The 7,291-nt window shown below is 64.4% G+C and overlaps 2 non-coding genes across 2 annotated transcripts; both read left to right on the forward strand.

The window, feature by feature from the left end:
- Positions 1 to 179: 179 nt before the first annotated feature.
- Positions 180 to 298, forward strand: LOC142868134 (5S ribosomal RNA). Its single transcript, XR_012917243.1, has one exon. It is a non-coding gene; the product is annotated as a 5S ribosomal RNA (ribosomal RNA).
- Positions 299 to 3,733: 3,435 nt separating this feature from the next.
- LOC142868135 (5S ribosomal RNA) lies at positions 3,734 to 3,852 on the forward strand. The gene has a single exon (XR_012917244.1). It is a non-coding gene; the product is annotated as a 5S ribosomal RNA (ribosomal RNA).
- The last annotated feature ends 3,439 nt before the right edge of the window (positions 3,853 to 7,291 follow it).

Consider the following 7,291-nt stretch of genomic DNA (forward strand, 5'->3'; position numbering starts at 1 on the left):
AGCCCCCCGCCCCGCCCCGCCCCGCCCCGCCCATCACCCCCGTCCCTGGGAGCCCGCGGGACCCGGCCGGCGAACTCAACAGGCCCGGCCCGGCCCGGCGCGGGGCCTGGGGCGGGAGGCGGCGGGAAAGCGCAGAGAGGCTCGGCTTCTTGAGCGGGGCAGGGGCGCCCTCCGCCGCCGTCTAGGGCCACACCACCCTGAACGCCCCCGATCTCGTCTGGTCTCGGAAGCTAAGCAGGGTCGGGCCTGGTTAGTACTTGGATGGGAGACCGCCTGGGAATACCGGGTGCCACAGGCTGCTTCTTTTTATTTATTTTTTTTTTTGCCTCTTGTTCTGTCCCCTTTCTGGGAGCGCGGCGGCGGCCCGGGGTGGGGGTGACCCCAACCCTCAGCGCCCGCAGCGGTGCCTGGCGCCCCAGCCCGCACCGTGGGGCCTCCTCTTGTCCCAAGCCGCGACACCGCCGCCACGCGGCAGCATGCGTGGCATCTGGACTGTCAGGTCTCAGACCAAAGGTCTGCTCTGTGGGAACCGACACGCTGGAGGAAACCTTGAGAGTCTGAGAGGGGAGGGAGTTCCAGAAGAAGGCCAGGATGTCATTTTGAGGGAGTATGTGACCAGAACTCGTCCCGTTGCTTTTGGGGTTCTATGGGCTACACGCAGGAATCTTTGGTGGTGGCACCTGATGTTGGGGGATCCGGAGTCACACCCAGACCTGCTCCACAGGCCTCCTTTTACTTTTCTCTTCGGATTCATGATTTTTAAAAAGTGTCTCTTACCTCTATTATTGCATTTTCTTTTCTCTCTCTTTTCAAGCAGATGATGGGAGTACAAGTATTCAGGTGACATGTGTTGCCCGTGCCCCCCTCCCCCCTGTGTTCTTATTCATATACCTCTCATGTTGCTCCAGCGTATTGTGGGGGTACCAATGTTAGGGTCGGGTGCGTTGCCCTCTCCAAGCCTCCCCCCTCGGGTCAGAGCTTCAAGTGCGCCCATCCCCCAGTGGGTGCGCACCCACCCCATTCCTAATGGAGGTGTATGCCCCTCCCCTCCCCCCACCCGCCCGACACCCACCCGATGAAGGTGATTCCTCTCCGTCCACTTAGGTGTCCATCCGTTCGTACCAATTTGCTGGTGAGCGCGCTCACGTGGTGCTCGTGTGTCCGTTCTTGGGATACCTGGCTTACTGGAACGGGTTCCAGCTCTGGCCAGGAGAACACGAGAGGTGCCCTCTCACCGCTGCTCCTCACAGCCGAATGGCACTCCGTGGTGTCCACGCGCCACATTTTATTGATGCACTCCTGGATGGATGGGCACTCGGGTCGCTTCCACGTCTTTGCGATTGTGAATTGTGCCCTAACTGTCACCCTAACCCTTACCCAGCCCGTCTCCTCTGCCCCTGCCTGACGCACTCCTCCCCGGCCAGGCCCGTCACTGTCCTGGGCCCCCGCCTGACCGGCTCCTCCCCGCCCGGCCTGTCACCGTCCTCTGCCCCTGCCTGACATGCTCCTTCCCGCCCGGCCTCTCACCGTCCTCGGCCCCTGCCTGACCGGCTCCTCCGTCGCCTGGGCCTTCCAAGGGCTTGGTGTGGACGCTGCTTCCAGGAAGCCCTCCAGAAACCCGGCAGCAGGGTGGCCGCAGCAGTCTCCAGCAGCCGTCCCTAAGTCGCGTGAGTGCGGGGGACGTGCCCCCGCTGTGCCGCGGGGGCCCAGCCTGGTGTCTTCCCTGAGGCCCTGCGGCTGCCGGCTGGGCTGCCGCTCCCCGCAAGGGGAGAGCCGCGGAGGTGGGGACCGCCTCCTGATGGGGACGTACACGCAGCTCTCCACGTCGGATTCCGGGGCTCTCTGTCCTGCCCGAAGGCCCAGCTGGCCTGCGGGTCCTTAGAGTGGCGAAAACATCCGAAAGCTGAGATTGAGGGTCCGGTGGGTGTCTGCACTTTTGTGCTGGGCACCCCAGGGAGGCCCGGGGGCTGGCTGGACAATGTGGTCTGCTGGGCGGGGGGGGGGTTGGAGGAGCAACTGATGCCCTTTGCACTTTGGGTAGCAAGAGTCTGAGGTGTCTCTGAGCCCTGTGCCATGTCGCGGGGGGGGGGGGGCCGGGGGGGAGGAGGAGGAGGAGGAGGAGGTGGGAAGGGCCGGGGCCTGCAGTCCTGTTCCCGGGGTGGCACGGCAAGTGGCTTCTTCCACAGGCTGCTTGGCCTGGGCTCCCTGCACCTGGGCCTTTGGAGGACTGGCCCCGTGCTTGCCAACACTTCCTGCAGGGACCCAGAGCTGGGAGGTTGCACCTCTCAGCCCTGGGTCGGGCAGAGCCCCAGCGGGCCATGCCCACAGCCTCTCTCAGCACCGGTCCCCCAGAAGGCTCCTTTGGGACCAGGATTCTCTTGCGGTGACTCTTTAAGGTCTGGCCCCTGGATGGAGGGGCACCAGGAGTAGAGGAGCAGGAAGGGGAAGGGGGTGGCCATGCGAGGGGACACTTTGAGGCCAAGTCCCAGCTTCAGCCTGATCCTCCTGGGAACCCCGCTCTGAGACAAGGAGCCGGGCTTCGCATTCCCACAGCACCCAGTCCTGGGCTGAGGACACCTGGGGCGTTGGGAACTCCCTGGCTTCTCCTTGGCTTAACATCTGGAGCTGCTTGTGAATCGCGCCGCCACACACCCCCGAGTGCAGGTGTCTTCCGCACAGACTGCGGGCCTCGCTCTTCTGAATGCCGCTAGCTCGCCACCCACCCACGGGTGAACCTGGTCAGGGTGCTTTCTCTAAGGGGCAGACTCTTTTCCGGGCGGGCTACCGGTGTCTCTGTTTGCTCCTTTCTTTCTTCCATTTCGGGAAAGTCTTCCTTGCTGGGTGTGGAAATCTCCTATGCCTTCCCTCGCCTATTCTGTCAGCTTTCAAATTCTCTTTCAGTTGCCACCCTCACAGATGGATTAGGAAACTCTTTCCGGTGCACTCATTAGTGAAATGACCTCAAGGAAGCTGGAATCCAATATCTAATGGCCGATTTTTAGCGAGTCCACACGCCAGGGTGGTCGGGGTCCAATGCAGCCCCGGCCAGGCCCAGGCCCCTTGGACTGGGCCACAGGAGGACACAGAGGAGGGTCCCGGCCCCCACGAAGCGGTGCCCGCAGTTCTCCACGGGCTTGGGCGTTTTCCAGAGGAAGGAGATGGAGGGGACTGATTTCTTCAGCGCCCCACAAACCACGCCACCCCACCCCACCCATGGGACACATCCCCAGAGGGAGACGCCCCATACACTGGCTGTGCCCCAGCCCTGGCCCGGGGGAATAGGCGGCAGCCCACCCACAGGGCGGGGGGGGGCGCAGCTGAAAGGGGTTGTGGGGGAGGGCGGCCCCTGGCTGGGGTCAAAGGGCGAGCGACCCGCGCGCGCGTGCGCAGTCAGCGGCGGCGACGCGCTGGGGGTGGGCAGCGGGTAGGTGAAGGAGGCCGGGCGAGGAGACGAGGGGGGCTGGGAGGGCTCCACCTTGGCGAGTCCAGCCGTGGAGGCGCATCTTGTGTGAGTGTGAGTGAGTGTGAGTGTGTGTGTGTGTGTATAGAGAGACAGCCCCCCGCCCCGCCCCGCCCCGCCCCGCCCATCACCCCCGTCCCTGGGAGCCCGCGGGACCCGGCCGGCGAACTCAACAGGCCCGGCCCGGCCCGGCGCAGGGCCTGGGGCGGGAGGCGGCGGGAAAGCGCAGAGAGGCTCGGCTTCTTGAGCGGGGCAGGGGCGCCCTCCGCCGCCGTCTAGGGCCACACCACCCTGAACGCCCCCGATCTCGTCTGGTCTCGGAAGCTAAGCAGGGTCGGGCCTGGTTAGTACTTGGATGGGAGACCGCCTGGGAATACCGGGTGCCACAGGCTGCTGCTTTTTATTTATTTTTTTTTTGCCTCTTGTTCTGTCCCCTTTCTGGGAGCGCGGCGGCGGCCCGGGGTGGGGGTGACCCCAACCCTCAGCGCCCGCAGCGGTGCCTGGCGCCCCAGCCCGCACCGTGGGGCCTCCTCTTGTCCCAAGCCGCGACACCGCCGCCACGCGGCAGCATGCGTGGCATCTGGACTGTCAGGTCTCAGACCAAAGGTCTGCTCTGTGGGAACCGACACGCTGGAGGATACCTTGAGAGTCTGAGAGGGGAGGGAGTTCCAGAAGAAGGCCAGGATGTCATTTTGAGGGAGTATGTGACCAGAACTCGTCCCGTTGCTTTTGGGGTTCTATGGGCTACACGCAGGAATCTTTGGTGGTGGCACCTGATGTTGGGGGATCCGGAGTCACACCCAGACCTGCTCCACAGGCCTCCTTTTACTTTTCTCTTCGGATTCATGATTTTTAAAAAGTGTCTCTTACCTCTATTATTGCATTTTCTTTTCTCTCTCTTTTCAAGCAGATGATGGGAGTACAAGTATTCAGGTGACATGTGTTGCCCGTGCCCCCCTCCCCCCTGTGTTCTTATTCATATACCTCTCATGTTGCTCCAGCGTATTGTGGGGGTACCAATGTTAGGGTCGGGTGCGTTGCCCTCTCCAAGCCTCCCCCCTCGGGTCAGAGCTTCAAGTGCGCCCATCCCCCAGTGGGTGCGCACCCACCCCATTCCTAATGGAGGTGTATGCCCCTCCCCTCCCCCCACCCGCCCGACACCCACCCGATGAAGGTGATTCCTCTCCGTCCACTTAGGTGTCCATCCGTTCGTACCAATTTGCTGGTGAGCGCGCTCACGTGGTGCTCGTGTGTCCGTTCTTGGGATACCTGGCTTACTGGAACGGGTTCCAGCTCTGGCCAGGAGAACACGAGAGGTGCCCTCTCACCGCTGCTCCTCACAGCCGAATGGCACTCCGTGGTGTCCACGCGCCACATTTTATTGATGCACTCCTGGATGGATGGGCACTCGGGTCGCTTCCACGTCTTTGCGATTGTGAATTGTGCCCTAACTGTCACCCTAACCCTTACCCAGCCCGTCTCCTCTGCCCCTGCCTGACGCACTCCTCCCCGGCCAGGCCCGTCACTGTCCTGGGCCCCCGCCTGACCGGCTCCTCCCCGCCCGGCCTGTCACCGTCCTCTGCCCCTGCCTGACATGCTCCTTCCCGCCCGGCCTCTCACCGTCCTCGGCCCCTGCCTGACCGGCTCCTCCGTCACCTGGGCCTTCCAAGGGCTTGGTGTGGACGCTGCTTCCAGGAAGCCCTCCAGAAACCCGGCAGCAGGGTGGCCGCAGCAGTCTCCAGCAGCCGTCCCTAAGTCGCGTGAGTGCGGGGGACGTGCCCCCGCTGTGCCGCGGGGGCCCAGCCTGGTGTCTTCCCTGAGGCCCTGCGGCTGCCGGCTGGGCTGCCGCTCCCCGCAAGGGGAGAGCCGCGGAGGTGGGGACCGCCTCCTGATGGGGACGTACACGCAGCTCTCCACGTCGGATTCCGGGGCTCTCTGTCCTGCCCGAAGGCCCAGCTGGCCTGCGGGTCCTTAGAGTGGCGAAAACATCCGAAAGCTGAGATTGAGGGTCCGGTGGGTGTCTGCACTTTTGTGCTGGGCACCCCAGGGAGGCCCGGGGGCTGGCTGGACAATGTGGTCTGCTGGGCGGGGGGGGGGGTTGGAGGAGCAACTGATGCCCTTTGCACTTTGGGTAGCAAGAGTCTGAGGTGTCTCTGAGCCCTGTGCCATGTCGCGGGGGGGGGGGGGGGCGGGGGGGAGGAGGAGGAGGAGGAGGAGGTGGGAAGGGCCGGGGCCTGCAGTCCTGTTCCCGGGGTGGCACGGCAAGTGGCTTCTTCCACAGGCTGCTTGGCCTGGGCTCCCTGCACCTGGGCCTTTGGAGGACTGGCCCCGTGCTTGCCAACACTTCCTGCAGGGACCCAGAGCTGGGAGGTTGCACCTCTCAGCCCTGGGTCGGGCAGAGCCCCAGCGGGCCATGCCCACAGCCTCTCTCAGCACCGGTCCCCCAGAAGGCTCCTTTGGGACCAGGATTCTCTTGCGGTGACTCTTTAAGGTCTGGCCCCTGGATGGAGGGGCACCAGGAGTAGAGGAGCAGGAAGGGGAAGGGGGTGGCCATGCGAGGGGACACTTTGAGGCCAAGTCCCAGCTTCAGCCTGATCCTCCTGGGAACCCCGCTCTGAGACAAGGAGCCAGGCTTCGCATTCCCACAGCACCCAGTCCTGGGCTGAGGACACCTGGGGCGTTGGGAACTCCCTGGCTTCTCCTTGGCTTAACATCTGGAGCTGCTTGTGAATCGCGCCGCCACACACCCCCGAGTGCAGGTGTCTTCCGCACAGACTGCGGGCCTCGCTCTTCTGAATGCCGCTAGCTCGCCACCCACCCACGGGTGAACCTGGTCAGGGTGCTTTCTCTAAGGGGCAGACTCTTTTCCGGGCGGGCTACCGGTGTCTCTGTTTGCTCCTTTCTTTCTTCCATTTCGGGAAAGTCTTCCTTGCTGGGTGTGGAAATCTCCTATGCCTTCCCTCGCCTATTCTGTCAGCTTTCAAATTCTCTTTCAGTTGCCACCCTCACAGATGGATTAGGAAACTCTTTCCGGTGCACTCATTAGTGAAATGACCTCAAGGAAGCTGGAATCCAATATCTAATGGCCGATTTTTAGCGAGTCCACACGCCAGGGTGGTCGGGGTCCAATGCAGCCCCGGCCAGGCCCAGGCCCCTTGGACTGGGCCACAGGAGGACACAGAGGAGGGTCCCGGCCCCCACGAAGCGGTGCCCGCAGTTCTCCACGGGCTTGGGCGTTTTCCAGAGGAAGGAGATGGAGGGGACTGATTTCTTCAGCGCCCCACAAACCACGGCACCCCACCCCACCCATGGGACACATCCCCAGAGGGAGACGCCCCATACACTGGCTGTGCCCCAGCCCTGGCCCGGGGGAATAGGCGGCAGCCCACCCACAGGGCGGGGGGGGGGGGCGCAGCTGAAAGGGGTTGTGGGGGAGGGCGGCCCCTGGCTGGGGTCAAAGGGCGAGCGACCCGCGCGCGCGTGCGCAGTCAGCGGCGGCGACGCGCTGGGGGTGGGCAGCGGGTAGGTGAAGGAGGCCGGGCGAGGAGACGAGGGGGGCTGGGAGGGCTCCACCTTGGCGAGTCCAGCCGTGGAGGCGCATCTTGTGTGAGTGTGAGTGAGTGTGAGTGTGTGTGTGTGTGTATAGAGAGACAGCCCCCCGCCCCGCCCCGCCCCGCCCCGCCCATCACCCCCGTCCCTGGGAGCCCGCGGGACCCGGCCGGCGAACTCAACAGGCCCGGCCCGGCCCGGCGCGGGGCCTGGGGCGGGAGGCGGCGGGAAAGCGCAGAGAGGCTCGGCTTCTTGAGCGGGGCAGGGGCGCCCTCCGCCGCC

This window comes from Microcebus murinus, unplaced genomic scaffold, assembly GCF_040939455.1.
Source record: "Microcebus murinus isolate Inina unplaced genomic scaffold, M.murinus_Inina_mat1.0 scaf026_hap2_Mmur4.0, whole genome shotgun sequence".
In the NCBI taxonomy this organism is placed as follows: domain Eukaryota; kingdom Metazoa; phylum Chordata; class Mammalia; order Primates; family Cheirogaleidae; genus Microcebus; species Microcebus murinus.